Source organism: Thermobia domestica, chromosome 10, assembly GCF_964235325.1.
Source record: "Thermobia domestica chromosome 10, izTheDome1.hap1.1, whole genome shotgun sequence".
Taxonomy (NCBI): domain Eukaryota; kingdom Metazoa; phylum Arthropoda; class Insecta; order Zygentoma; family Lepismatidae; genus Thermobia; species Thermobia domestica.
Genome location: NC_137463.1, coordinates 252248222 through 252265244, shown reverse-complemented (window position 1 = coordinate 252265244; position 17023 = coordinate 252248222).

Here is a 17023-nt window from a genome sequence, read left to right as displayed (position 1 = left end):
AGAAAGAAAAAATGTGATCTGAGGCACATAGTTCCAGTTGAGGGTTTGAATTACTCTTAAAACGAGTTTTTCCTTCATGTCTTTGTATGTTTGTATGTCTAGTTTTCTTTTCCAATTTAAATTTGAAGACTCTAGACTAGAGTATTTTATCATGACCGAAATCAGTGTGTTTCGTCTCTATCGTAAACGTGTGAAATTTGCTATATACACGAGTGTTTTTTTGACTTACTTAACAGAGCAGTCTTAGAGTAGTGGCGTAATGCTTCGTCTCATAATTCAGGGGTTCCAGTTTGGATTTCCGCTGCGGTAAGTTATTTTCATCAATTACAATATTCATACATTTGATGTGCAATAAAATGCAAAATACTCAATTTCTTTCGATCTTACAAGTTAGAATGGAAAGCTTTTTTCACAGGAGAAATACTGTACTAGCAATATGACGTCACATGTATGTCTACAACCTTTATTCGTACTGTATGAGAATGTAACGTGGTTAGCAAACAATTCATGAACATATAAATATTATGCTTAGGGCCTAGTATGATTCATAAATATGTCTGAAACGATAGTTTTTCCTAGCAATTATTCCGAACGTCTATCGGTATTACTACTACTGCTACAAATAAGAATAATACTTTCGTTTGGCATTCAGACACGTTCCATATATCCGTTCCACCAAAATGTGTAAATAAGAACTATTCTTTTTTATATTTGTATCTATATTTTGTTAAAATATCAATGTAACGCATACATAATCCAATATTTTTTATTCAAAGGAGTGTTACTATGCATCGTAATGAAGAAAAATCCTGCTTAGTTTCTGTTTAGGTACCGGAAGTGTCGATATTGTCCAGGAGCTGACACCTTCTTTCTCTCCCTTTGTTTCCTTTAGGACACTAATCCTTCGAAAGTACCTCTTATCCTTTCTTTTTCTTTTTCTTTTGCTATCAACTTCAGTACGCTTATTTTACATTGCAATAGAAAGTAATATTGAGGCCTTAAATCTTCATGTAATAATAATAATAATAATAATAATAATAATAATAATAATAATAATAATAATAATAATAATAATAATAATAATAATGGTATTACAATTTTTAAACTTGCCCTAAATTAAGGCAAAATGTAGAGATTAGTCGGGATTTTGTTAAGGTGTCCGGACCTCCAAGAGAGTTCTGCAACTACCCAAATTTAAAACGAAAGCGTTCCACTAAAGTTTCATGTAGGATGTATTCTACCGCACGTTTTAAGGAAAATAACTGAATATCATCGAACAGTAAGGAATAAAATAAACTTTATTTTATGATATGCAGAAGTAATTATAAAAGCTTTGCTACAAAAATACCTACACAGAACATAATAAATTCATTGAGCTCCGAAATACAAAGTATTAAAATAGCGTTAAGATTCAGTCTACAAAGCAATTGTTACTTAAAAAATAGACTTACACTATTTCCAGAATCTAGATGAAACGAGAAACGTTTGCGATACTTTTCGTCTCCTCTCGATTCTCATCTTCAAAGCGAGACGAACATTTGAGTTAACCTTATCCCGTCTTGAATGTAAAATGTTAATTCTCGTCTCAATTTTGTTTTGTTTTAGAAACTAGATGAGAAAATCCTCTTCTCGTGGGCAACACTAAATGAAACCCAAATATCCTTGCCAAATGTCGCGTTTCTAGTTGTGATATTATGCCTTAAGCGATAATAAGCTATTAACGTTTAATCTGCTAATGGATAATATTAGTAATTATCATTATTACTATTATTATTCCTGAAGATTTGATAGTTCAAGTATTGAAACATCCGAGTATTCAAATATTTGAAAATAAAAGAAACGTCTACCATCCCGATCAATCGCAAACAAAAATTGTAAATTAAAGAAATGAATACTGGTCGCTCGTAGATCCGATTCGATTACCTTACTGGTCGAGCACCTTGACCACTGAAACACGATTACTACGCAGTAATTGATTTGCCTTTAGTTTGTTTACGTGTATAATATACGCGACGTATTTGATTCAAAATAAAGGCGTTTGGTATTTTGTTCTTAAAAAATCTGAGATGTTAATAATTTAGTGAATACAGTGATAGAATGCCCTCAGACTTCCCAATTACTTATTCCTGTGTTTTGCCAATTAATTTGACTATTAACAAGCTGCTGTTTTGAGCAAACAGGAAAGGCTCTTTATTTAAGCGAGCCGGAGCAAGTAACGGTTTAGATGAATGGATAGCATTGTGATTTGCTAATCTGGCCATCCGGGTTCGATTCTCGCCCTCTCCATTTATACTTTTTAAAATGCTTCATTTACAAGGCTGATCTCCAGTTGAATGTTGCTACATAAAAGATAATCTTCAGTGGAGAAATTTAGTGATGATGTAATCCTGAAAATAAAGGAAGAAAAATTAATGTAGAAAACGAATTACAGATTTAATTCTATTAATGGTCCTATATTTGATATTAACAATTATTTTTGTGCTTTTTAAAATTGTTGTTTATTGACACTGTATTCTCCTCTTCTCTCCTTGTGTCTCAATGTCTAAATTATCACAAATATTATACAAATCGGGAACCCTCAGTTATATTTGTAACCTAAGGGGAAATACGCTTAGAACGGATAAGTTCTCCAAATCGTTTGAGTGTTATCGAATTTTGCACTTTTAATATTTACAAATAAATTACTGCGTACGAATATTTAGCATTTTCAAAAGTCATTTAACGAATAATGACATCGGATAACTTCTCCTTTCGAAGTAACATTAGTATCAGCAGTGGCACCGGAACCTAGGAGCTCAGGCCCTGTTAAAGCCCCAAAACTCTCACTAGGGGCTTGGTTCTTCCTCTGAATGATTCATACATACTTTAATTGATTTGGTAGGACCAATCTTAATAGTTTAAAAACTCAGCGCAGGACTTTGTGTTGATTAAAAAATACCCTTACAGCATAATCTATCCGTATATTATTTGATGCGCATATATGTATAGTCATTTGAATTTAGTCATTTAGTCGTTTATAGTCATTTATAGTCCCTCATTTGAGTTAATTATAAGATTATTTAAGTCCCCTAACTGTTATCTATCATCGGTGCCCCTGGTGTCCGTATATATTTTTCTGGTACTGTGCTGTATATTGCGAGTACAAGTACGCACAGACTCCCTTTCGTCATTTTGTCAGCCAGCGTTTTGCCTCACTTTTGCACAAAAGCACTCTTTACGATTTATTCTTTTAACAGGTGGGGGCAACTTCATGTTGTTGTTCTAGCTGCTCTACCAGGCGCAATTTATCTTGGAGAGGGCGTTAGTTGGGTTGCCTAGCTCACGGACTTTGTACCTCAAGAATTTAAGTGGCCCACTGTACAAATGTACGAAGGAGATCCCTTTCAAGCTTCTGCTTCTCAGTGTTCTTGATGTAGTCATCACATCATGTTGGTCGATAGCTACGGAGGTTTTATTTCGATGTTATACTGTAAATTCAGCTCAAGATTTCACAAACTAAACAGATATGGTGTGTTGATTTGCCACTCTTTGCCCCAAAGCATTATTAATAATCATCTCGGCTAAAAGTGTAGGATGACCCAGTTTGAAATTATGAAGCAATGCAATTTACAACTCTATATTCTCATTCAGACACACATATATATAACCCTTTTTACCAACACAATGCTCATTGGCTGTCTGGCATCACAACCTTTCTCCTGATCATGTATAACTTTGTACACATGACTTGATTCGTCCAATGATTACGTTACAGAAGCATGATTTTCAAAAACATTTAAAATCGATAATTATAATCATCGTTTCATCCAAACTTCAGTGTATTTTTTACGATACTGGAATGTAACTTGAGTGACTACAGTAAGTGTTTTAGCAGGACAAAGTTTCCTATTTTGATAGTCGTGTTCTGACTATGAAGTCATAGTTAAGTCGAAGTTAATAATTTGTTGTGTAAATATACGTGTAAGAGTTAGAAAATATAAGAAGATGATACAGAAGAGGAAACCGTAATTAAAAGATGATACAGAAGAGGAAACCGTAATTAGAATAAAGTCCGATAAGAATGTTCACCAATTTAATTCAGTTTTTAATTGCATGAATATTAAAGAAGTATTTGCATAATAGATACGACATTTTGCCTCAAGATGCATACACTAAAAACAGACGAAAGTGGAGCGCAAGGGAGTAATCTTAAATTAATTTGACGGGTTCAAACCAGTGACAAAAATGTTCTACTGATGGGAAATTTAACCCCTTGAATCTCAGCTTTTAAATATAATGCAGAACTCCACTACTTGCTAAGCGTAAAGCATAAGGCAACGTATAGTGCAAACAAATCATCAACCACATTGGTTGCAAATACCATCGCAACATTTACCAGATGTGGAGAGTTTTTCAGCTGTAATGGCTGGATGAAAACCATAATCATCTCCGAATTTGTAACACGGATTCTCACGTGCATCACTGATTGCATTGTTCACATATATTCAATCTCCGACAGACTTAGCCTCGTCTTCGACTTTAGATATATCTGAATATTCAGTCACTACATTCACTCTCTTCTTCCTCCGTAAACATAATCCGATGAACAATAACTTTCCTCTTTCTAAATATTCTACTGTTTTTGTGATTCGAAATACAAAAGAACAAAAAACTATGTCTCATAAATAGCAAGGGTTCGTACTCTCAGCGGCAGATGGTATTACAATTGCGCTTTGCTCATTGTTTGCAAAGCTCACGTGCTCTAATGATGACACAACAATACGTAGACTTCAGTCCTCCAGGACCTGAATTATTCATACATTTTCGTGGCTATTACCATGCAAGAATATTTCCAAGACTCGAATACAAACGGGCCTACGTAGTGGTTGTAAAGCGGTTAAGAAAAAAATTGTATAACTTTTTAAAAAGTGGTAAGACAGAAAGAGTTTGAACTATATCAGGTATTGCAATTAAAGGCGAAAAAGAGTAGACTATTACTGATAGCTTCTTAACTAGGCTAGTGAATATCTAAAACGTAAATGAAAAATTACCAGAGTTTCTTCCTTTCTTTCACAGCCTGATTTTATTTTGTAGCGAAACATTTACGTTGTATCGGAATCAATTTACCGTTTCGTTTTACATTATATATCCAGATCTTAATCTTAAACGTAGATCTGTTTGAACCTAACCCTTATAAACCATTTGAGAGGTCATAACCTGCTTGATGACCATAACCTTTTACTGGTTTCTGTTTGTAATGGTTAATATTTTCTTATTTAAAATTTGTCTTGAAGAACAGATCTATTTTTTTTCACTACTTAAGATCTTATTTCTTCGTAATTTTTGTGATGATTCGTTTGGTTAACTACTATAGACTAATTATTTCCTAACGATACATTCATATTCCTTGAAATAAAGTTCTTTTTTCTTAAATCACGAGAACTAAATCTTAACCTGTTCACCTTAAATTACGAATTGTTTGGAAAACCATGGCCAATTGTCGAGAAGTAAACTTTCGATGAATTTTTATTTGCAATAAAAATATTTGTTTGTTCCAAATTTAAATTGCCGTGAGAACTGCTCAGGGGTAAATTGTAACTACTGAAATATAATTATCTCATAGCTTATATAATGAATCAATTGGCAAACTATAGCTTATGTGATTTATGCTTTATGATCTATATTTCTGAGCGTTCGGCATTTATGGCCATTTAGCACGTCACGTATGAAGGATAACGTCCCTCGGCGAGCGCACTATCCAGGGAAAGGGAAGGAAGGAAGCGGCTTGGGACCTACAAGTTAGGTACCACCACGGCATTTGCCTGGTATGAATGAGGAAAACCCAGGAAAACTTCATTTTGGATGGCTAGCCTGAAAAAGCTTTTTACATATTTTCGACCGAATATTGCACCCATATATTCGACCCACCGGGATTCAAACCCGGGACCGCTCACATAGAAGACAAGAGCGTTAGTGAGAACGCTACGTCTGTCACTTATATGATTCGTAGCCAATCACTTACAGTGTCATTAAAACAAATTATCTTCTTACTATAATAACGAAATATTAACCTTCATTTCATATGGTAAGCCGTTTGACCAGAATACCGTGACATACACCAGGAATTTTGTGTGACTTTCTACCGGCAGTAATGAGTAAAGAGAATACCAGGCCCATGGTGCAGAGAATTTCCGGAAGGGTGTTCACATGTTCCTGACGATGAATGTAGCGGAAGACCTAGATTTAATGGATACTTTCTAGTTAACCTGCCACAGATATATTTTCTGATCATTTGATCGATCACATCTACAATAATTTTTGTTTTATTATAGTGTTCTATAATTTCATGTTTTTCTTTCTTATAATCCACGAAAATTGTTGAATCGTGATGCTGTCTGCAAAACAAAACAACACAGTCTTTACGCTTTGGCACATAATATACAGGAGTCATGTCTTTTGCAAACGCAAGAATTGACGACATGTCTTCTTTCTTTTGGATTCTTTATTTCTAGGGCATCATTTTCGTGTCTTTCCTAACAGCTCCATTCAGAGTAAGATTATTTGATGAAAGTTCTTTATCGAATTCAACACTTGTGAAAAGTTATCTGTTGAGATATCCCTACTAGTACCATTCAATGGCTCCACCAAGTGGTTCACTAAACGAGTAAACAACACCCTTAGCCTTTCTCAGCTTGGTCACTTACCTTTCCTTGGCACAGTTCGAAGTTACATGTGCAATAATAAGTCACATCTACTGCTGATACTGAAACTTTGATGCCGTATTTATTTGGTTTAGTTTCCTTATACACTGTTAAAGTGACAGTAACCCAGAAAGAAACCAATCATTCGTCCACTGTGACGTAATGACCTGGCTCAAAACACGTTATGACAATTATGTTCAAAATATTGGCAACTATTTTCAATAACTGCAAGCTTGTTGTAGATTTTGTTCATCTCGGGTTGTGTTTTCATCGCAACGGATGATGAAAAAAAAATGACCGAAATCTAATGCTAGACATAGTTGCTGGGTATATTTTACTTTTGTAAGCCTCCAGATAGAAGCAGCAGTCCAAATAATCCCTTTACCTCAACTGCGCCTGTATTGCGGTAGGTCTTCTTCATATCCCGATGTTCACTATTACACTTTCCTAAAACCCTTGTATCTTTTTCATTAGTGTAAAGAACTACTATATATATGTCATTCGACGTTAGAAGGTTCAAACTAACCTTTATGGTTGCTACGGATTGAGAGATTTTTGTAAACCAGGTTTTCGTAATAAAATATTTGACTTAGAACGTCTGGATAGATGCGGAGGAATCTTATGCGAAGCTATATCCCCTATAGATTCAAATGTATCAATTCAATCATTATCATTGTCACTTACACTAAATTCGTCTAGAATTTCATCTTCACTCTTTACGTTGTCCTCTCCTTCCGAACTCTCAACGATAACTTGATCTTCTGTTTCTTCTAATGCGCTCGTATCTCCCCCTTTTCAAGGTATCTGCTAGCCATTTTTATCAACATATTGATAAATGGATCGAACACCCATAAACTTTGTTTTGAAATGGACGGCAAATAAAAGCGCGGAACGAAAGTGAATGATAACAAGAGATTTTCTTCAACAGATAAATGCATGGACCTAGAAAAGCAAACTCCAAGAAACAAAAATGCGAAAAAACTGAAGGAAATAAACAGATATATTAATTTTTGTAAAGTTCTCAAATGTTTGCATTACTGCTGAATAACATCTCACCAATGTCACAAAGACTAGAATCATATGTTGTAAACAAAATACTACTTGTACATGGAAGCCCATATGGGTACAATTTGTACCCCAGTAGTACAAATTTCCAATCATTTGTACCAGTAATTACATTCACCGAAGTTTTCATGTAGAAAATGTAGAAGGTGCTAAAATATTCAGCTAGAAATTGAACAGCCACAATAACAGATAATACGGTAAACAGAAGGACATTACATAGTGTCAGCAGGGCCGTCGCGTATACGGGGCACCTGAATGACAAATAAAAATTCAAGGAATTCAGAATATGTTGGTAAATGAATTATTTAAAAAGAAAATTAATGTTGATTCAGATATTTTAATAATGCTTAGGCTACGGCTAAATAAACTTTATTTACTTCATAAGGACAACACAATAGGCTTAATGATCAGTTATAGTATCGTGTACATAATTATCTAACATATACTATTATACATACACAAATATACGTAGTCTAATTATGCAGAATATATTGCCTAACAATTCTTTTGAACTTGTTTTCGGACATACATCTACTAAATGAAATCTAATCATTTCATTATATGAAGCACACATTCTCCACAGAAGAGACTTATGTAATATATTAGTTTATGCTTTTCTACAATAGAATGTCCTAGTGTTTGCTGTTCTAGTCTTATCTATTGGGATATATAATAATACTTCTGAAACTAATTCTGGACAGTCAATTTTACCGTTTAATAATTTATGTAAGAACAACAGATTAAACACCCATCTCCTTTTCTCTAATGTTTGGAAACTAAAATTCATTATTGAGTGTTCATAGGGGACTTACTTTGGGTAAAAACTCTTTTTTTTTGGTATGCAAGCATTTAAGAAAATGTAAATTATATATTTTTTTTTTGCTCAATCAGAGAATATACTGACATTTGGTGTCTAAACAGTACAACAGTATTCTAATGTTGACGTCACATACAAAAAAATATAAATGTTGATTCTTTGTAGAAATCATGTCCTATCCTATAAATTAAACTAAGTTTCTATATGCACTACTCGTTTTGCGTCAACATGTTAAGCAAAGGTTGTTATCAAATATTAGTCCTAGATCTTTGATAGTATTCTGGGTAGACAAGGAAACGCCACTTACTGTATAGGTAAAGTTAATTGGATTTTCTTTCCTCGTGAAAGATACAAATTTACATTTGGACACATTAAGGACTAATTTATTCTTATCACATCATATTTGAACTCTCTGTAGATCTTGTTGAAGTTTCACGCAGTCATCTTGAGAAGTTTTAATACACAAAGAAATATCATTAATAACAAAAAAAAAGAAACAATAGTGGACCTAGATTAGATCTTTCTGGGACTCCGATAGAGTATTAACTTGAAAATTACCGGTAATGTAAAACATCGTCTAGGATTATTCAACTGGAAATCTCTCCGTCCCTCCGAAAGAAGAGTTTTTGTCTTGGAAAACTGACCGAGATCTGCTACTACTTATGTTTTATACGTATGAGTTTGGTAGAAACTGAAGAAACTTCAGTAGAATTCAATAACATTTCTTTACTCCTGTTCCGTCCAAGAAGTGCTCAACTAACACCACAGAAACTGTAATACACTTTGTAAAGAAAAAATAGCGACACTTGCTCTAATATGGTTTTCTCAACATACTTTAATCAATATGAATTTTTACATGAATTCCTGATAATATTACAAGGCATATTCCTAATGAGCAGTTCATTCTTAATACTTGCGCCAGAGTTTCAGGCTTTTGACCTGAATTTAGTGAATTTATATGCATATATAAGTAGCTATGTGTGTTTTGAGCAAAATCGTTTCTAGGAAGAGTAATTCATAAAACTGAAAAAGATTAACAACAATAGCAGAAAACAAAAAAGGGAATTTCTTTAGGGTAAGACATATTGTGTGCAAACATCGAGAAGTACGATACACTAAACTAGTATTTTGTATGTGCACCATGGGCTTCCCGCATTGGTAACAAAGCTATTGCAAAATGCAACCTCGATATCACGGAATAACACCCGGATTATCTGTTCCTTGAATTCCATTCTATTTGAGATAGTTGTCTATTGAAATTTCTACTCATATTGATCCACAAATTTTCAACTGGATTCATGTCGGGTGAGTTTGTAGGCCGCACGAGTCTCTAAATAGTCATATTCTTGAACCACGTATTAACAATTTTGGCTCGGTGACATGAAGCATTATCGTCCTGGGAAAGGAAGTAGTCCATATTTTCTTCAGAAAAGTCATCTTAAGCTGTTGTAAGAAAATTACGTACCAGAATTTGAAGATGTTTTCGTGCATCAAACGATCCTTCACATATATCCGTCGTTCTGACGTCTTTAATGGTGAACCATGCCCATATCATCACTCAGTAACTGAATATTTGAATCTCTTAAACAAAATCCTTGTCAAGTTCCTTGCTTGTTCGTATCCACAACTTCACACCAATATCGTTTCCCACTATTCTAAACTTCTTTTCAATGAAGAAAAGGACATGCTTTCAGTTGTCATAAGTCCAAGTTGCATATCGACTCACAAAACTACATGTTGAAGTCCTCTGTGTTTTGTCAGTTTCGACTTTCTACGCGGTTTCTTCTTTGTAATATACTCTTCATACAGTCAAGACAATATAGTTGTACAAGTAACTGCAGTTCCAAGATCATGTCAAACTACAAAAGCGATTTTCGGGGAAATCACTCATTAAATCTGCGGTGATATTGATTTCATTTAGCAATCTGCTCTGGGTGATGCTTTCTTTTTTCTTTCACACTGTTGACGAAGGGACGATTTGTTATGCTGTTTCCACTTGTGAAATACTCTTCCTGCCGTAGAATGATGGATTTTCAGAATCCCATCTATTCCTTTAGAGATTTGCCACAACTCACATTTCTTACCCATCTTATTTGTTTACAGTCCACATGTAGCAACAATATCACACACAAACAACACTGCACAACAAAAATTTTGCCACTTGACACACTGTCCAAACAATGAGAAAGCAAAGAACAATCATAAAATGCTATTTACCTCAGCCTACACATTACAAATGCAATGCAGAATTCTTACTACAATAATTTACGAGACGCACTCAGTGCCATCTATCGAAAATACTACTGATACACAAACAATTGACAAGCGATGTCCTACACCACAGGTGTCACAGATAACGCAAATGAACTATCCCACTCTTCATTTCCTTCTATTCTCTTCTAACGGGCTGCAACTATGGTTTTATGTGTAAGTTAGTTTGAGAATTGAGGTGTCGCTATTTTTTCTTTACAGAGTGTACTACAATTATCTGCTTATTTTGAGTCCACTTGATAATAACTGGTTAGCATCACAAATACAAATTAGCACGCACTTTCCAATCAATAACAAAATAAATATATTTTCAGTCCTTCAGTTCTGTACAACAATTTTGTTTATTAACTATCGGGGATGTAGCTCTGGAGGGGACTCAACGGTCCCTCAGCATTAAAATGGAAAGTGAATCTTAGCATTCAAATTTGGGCTATCATATATTGGTTTAAACGGAAAACAGTTTTTTAAAAGGCATTGCAATGCAATTTTAAGCCTTAATATTTACAAAAAACTTTCGACGAGTACTGCCGGATCTTGTGTACTCGGGAGGTATTCCCAGATCTCCTTTTCGAAATCATATTTTCATTAACCTTTATGTTTTAACTAAAAATGCCCTTCACTTTATAAACTTGACATAATACCAATTTCTTTTATCTTACATTCCATATTTAAATCTAGGAGTACAGAATAAACTCGGGTTATTTTTCATAACATGCTGGGGGACGGGCGACTGGGAATTCTTGCCTCGGGCGTTTACAACCCACGCGACGGCCTTGAGTGTCTGGAACAACATGCACTCCATTGGGCTTCGGAGAGTTAATAACAATTCGTTGTTGTCTCGTTCAGTGAGACTGATTAGCTCTTGTTACAATTAAGCAATCAGATTTGATCAACAGTAATATTTTTTTAGCAATCAGAATTCAGAAGAGCAGTCTACAAGTCGAAGACCTCCGAAAATGTTGTTACAAGGATGCATGACCATAACATAAGCTTTTTCTCCTTAATTATGATATAAAGGTAATAATTGGTCCTGTTAAATTTTTCAAATTAGTTTAAGGAAATACTCCTATTGACATTAATCTTTAAACTTCCAAAAGATGTCGAACGCATATACCTTATTAAATTTATTTATAGGATCGTAAGGCTTTACTGTAATGTTTATATTTTGTCAGTATTATAGTAACCCACGGGACCTAAGAGGACCGAAATGCAAAAATTTAGAGAAGTTAGTCCAGGTCGACAACAAACAGTTCATGTGAGGCAATAATGTACACAATTTTAAGAGAGAATCATGGTAATCTTCCAAAATATGAATTCAGGAATACATTAACCTTCACGTACTCCATTTTCCTCTCAAGATATTGTTCTAAGTGTTCTGTCAAAATTATCAAATTACTTTGCTGACCACTAATTTTGAACCTTCAGAAATTTTAGAATAAATACACCTGACAATAGACCTACACCAGACCTAAACATACACGTACCTTAGAGAATAAAAAGCGCCGCAAATATATATATTTTGAAATTTCATAACCATCAAAGGGATTGAACAAATTTCCTATATTTATACTGAAGGTAATATAGTAGAAAGGTATGCATAGTGCAATGTAGATTATTTCTTTTTGCATGAAGCAGGTAGTTTTTGGTATAGATTACATAATTCTCAAATTTTGTTTACTTCTGACATATTATGATTCATATATTCTTATTTTACTATAGTTTGACTCAACAAATTTTCATTCGATGTGGGAAGGATTCTTATCACCGATATAGTCACTCTATCATTTTACTTTTTTTTTTTTTGCGAACACTTTATCATTTTTCTATTTTATCACTGAGTTTAATTCTTTCCTTCGTAGTTCATGAATATGGATCGTGAATAAAGTATTCAATTACTGTTTTCCTAAAGCTGTTTTCAAATGTTTATAGTTACGCAAATATGTATTATGATACAATTATTGCGATAATGGAGTATTGCGTAAGATCATTTCATGACAGGAAAGGATTGTTTACAAATTCACGAGACAATGTTAAAATGTTTGTTCGGATGATTCCAGGGTGGGAACTTATATTTCAAAAACATTAATTCCATGTAATTGAGTAATATAAAGAAAATATGATGTTTATATGACTGAGACAATTAACAAATAACTAACTAACTAACTCTATGGCCTATGGAACCCGGAGGTTCAATGCCGCGTTAACAAAAGCTCTCCACTGACTTCTATCCTTAGCTAACTGCATCCAGTTTCTACTTTGTATTCCTATCTCTGCGAGATCCATCTTAATATTATCTTCCCATCTGCGCCTAAGTCTTCCTAATTAACAAATGGGGGTAGGTATTTAACATGTATGAAGTTGTGGACATAAGTTTAACAGGAAAAACTAAGGGGTAAAATGTCTTCCACTGGTGAAATGAAATCTTTCAGTTTAAAGTTCCACGGTTATGCCCTTTTGGTTAAGGTTGGTGTACAAACCCATTAGAGTTCATTGTAAACATTTGTTGGCGGTTGTTATTCATGTTCTAAATTACACTCTGTAAAGAAAAAATAGCGACACCTCAATTCTCAAGGTAACATACACAAAAAACATAGTTGCAGCCGGGTAGAACTAATTTATGAGTGTGATAGTTCATTTGCATTATCTGTGACATCTATGGTGTACAACGGCACTTACTGATTATTTTTGTATCAGTAATATATTTTCCAGATGGCACCTGAGAGCGTCTCGTAAGTTATTGAGGTAAGAATTCTGCATTGCATTTGTGATGTGTAGGCTCAGGTAATTAGCATTTTGTGATTGTTCTCTGCTTTGTCATTGTTTGAACAGTGTCAAGTGGCAATATTGTTGTTGTGTTTTTTTATATGAAATTGTTGCTACATGTGGACTGTAAACAAGTATGATGGGTAAGAAATGTGACTTGCCGCCACGTGAACATGACATACTTCTTGCTTTGCACAGCTAAGTTACATCTCTAAGGGAGATGGCTGGAATACTCAAAATCCATCATTCGATGGCAGAAAGAGTAAATCACAAGGAAAAATAGTATAAGAAATCATCCCTTCGTCAACAGTGGGATAGAAGAAAGAAAGCATCACCCAATGCAGATCGCCAAATACAATCAATAGCACTGCAGAATTAAGGAATAACTTCCCCAAAAATCGTTTCTGTAATTTGAGATGATCTTGAAACTGCAGTTACTCGTACGACTGTATTGTCTTATCTGTATGAAGAGCATATTACGAAGAAGAAACAGCCTGGAAAGTCGAAACTGACAAAGACACAGCAGACTTCAACACGTAGGTTTGTGAGGCGATATGCTACTTGAACTTATGACAACTGGAAGCATGTTGTTTTGTCTGTTGAAAAATGTTTAGAATAGTGGGAAACGATAGTTGTGTGAAGTTGTGGATACGAATGAGCGAGGAACTTGATACGGATTTTGTTTAAGAGATGCAAATATTCAGTTACTGAGTGATGGTATGGGTTTGCTTCACCGCCAAAGACGCCAGAACAATGGATATATGTGAAGAGTCATTTGATGCACTAAAACGTCTTCAAATTCTGGTACGTAAAATTCTTACAACAGCTAAAGAAAACTTTCCTGAAGCAAAATATAGACTATTTCGTTTTCCAGGACGTTAATGCTTCATGTCACCGAGCGAAAATCGTTAATACGTGGTGCAAGAGTATGAGTATTCAAAGACTCATGTGGCCTCCAAACTCACCTGGTGTGAATCTAATTGTAATGTTTGGGTCAATATGAGCAGAAGACTTAATAGACAACTATCTCGGATAGAATGGAATTCACGGAACAGATAATCCGGGAATGATTCCATGAAATCGAGATTGCATTTTGCAATAGCCTTTTCACCAAAAGACCTCGACGATTCCTTGCACTTCCTAAAGCCCATGGTCCACATACGAAATCTAGTTTGATGTACGTATTGTACCTCTCAATGTTTGTACACAATATATCTTACTCTTAAGAACTTACATTTTTTTTTGTTTTGTGCTATTATTGTTTATCTTTCATACTTTTGTGTATAATTCTTCCCACAGCCGTTTATGCTGAAAGCACACATAGCTACTAATATATGCATATAAATTCATTATATGGGTATAAAAAAGCTGAAACTGCGGCGCAAGTATTAAGAATGAACTACTCATTACGAATATGCATTGTAATATTATCAGCAATTCATGTAAGAACTCATATTGGTTAATGCATGTTGCGAAAACCATATCCGAGCAAGTGTGGCTATTTTTTCTTTACAGAGTGTATTTACGAAGTTATTGAAACAAAACAAACACTGACCAAACCTTCAACACACACTGTATTTTAAACTTTAATGTGTAACGGTTTCGGATATTTAACATATCCTTTATCATACACTATAGAACATAAATGAAGATACACACACACACACACACACACACACACACACATATATATATATATATATATATATATATATATATATATATATATATATATAGTCATTCTTATGAAAAAGTCTAAATTCTATTGGCTGAAGTCTTCTGCCAACCCCGTAGGTCCCAATGTTCACTTTCCAACCATTCACGTTTCGCCATTTCTGGTCCTTATAAGGGCCTTTTTCAATTTTATCTTGTGTACGGTAGGTAAGCCCGCTATCCAACACGTTAGGGAAACTAATCAGGGAATTAATCGGTATAAGACGGAAGTATTGGAGATGGAGAAGAGAATGACAATAAGGAACTGGAAAGAAGCAGATTGGATTAAGAAGGTAGGAAGAGATAATCTGGTGAACTGGATAGGCAGCTAAAATACTAATGAATTATGGCAAAGAATTTTGGATAGCGTAGACAAGATAAAATTGGAAAAGGCCCTCAGACCAAAAATGGCGAAACGTGAGTGGTTGGAAAATGAACATGGGGGCTTACGGGATTGGCTGAAAGCTTTAGCCAATAGTATTTATACTTTTTCATAAGAATTACTATTTATATGTCTGTATCTTCATTTATGTTGTATAGTGTCTGATGAAGGATATGTTAGATATCCCTAACCGTTACACATTAAAGTTTAAAATACAGTGTGTGTTAAAGTTTTGGTCAGTGTTACTTCAGTTACAATATTCAATCCAAAGGCATGGATAGTCTTGTTATCGAAGTTACTGAAATAATTATTTTTACACTGCACAGCAAGAACCTTGCCACATGCATCGTACAATGTTGCTTTCGCGAAGTGTGTTTTATTTGTTTGCTTATTAGCACATGTCAAAGTCAAAGAACAAGGAACAATAGATAGTTGTCAAAGGTAAGTTAGTATACTGTCACCTTAAATTTCTATTGAACTTGTTTCACATGATTTTTAAATTGTAATAGGACGAGTTTTCATTTTTGCATAAACAGAAAATATTTCGTATTAATAGTAATTTTGTAGCACTCACTTATTTTGCATTGCCCACATTTGTTAGCAATGGGCACAAATGGCTAAGTGTAAATTCCTTCGAGATATTCATTCATTAATTAAGTTTGCAGTCAAATTTCATGTGTTGTATAGGTTCTGTCAAAAAGTAAACATATTCATCATTATAATTAATAAAATACGAGAAACAAAATCATCTTTATTAAATAGTACAGGGTGTTTCAAAATGTTTTCCCAACTTTGACCCCATATAAGTCAGAAATGAGGATAGATAGCAAGTGGCGGTTTGCTGCATACTCTTCAAACACACTTAACGTATTGTTCTGTTGCAACATTTCTAACAAATATTTCTTCTGTAATTTCTTTTGCTTTTATCCATGCAGATGAGGAATTAACAAATATGGACATCCTCCAAGAGATGGCACAGTATGTGAAATGTTGGATACAGATCAGGTCTACCACCTGGGTTCAGCGGAACTTGCGGACGCGTTAGAGACGCACATCCTTACGTCCGACCACCCGCAGTGGTACACGACGTCCAACAAAACCGGAAGTGTCATGAAGTGGATGAGTTCTAAATATCCGAGCACGAGTGAACCATATGTGCAACGGCGCCAACAGGCATTATTGTGGAGACGAAAAAGCTGCAGCTGCAGCCTGCGCTTCAACCTGATGACAGGACACAGCGCAAAGTATTTGCAATTGAGATTCTGTGTCACATCTAAAAGGACCCAGACTTTCTGACAAACGTGATGTTCGTGGACAAAGCGTGCTTTCATG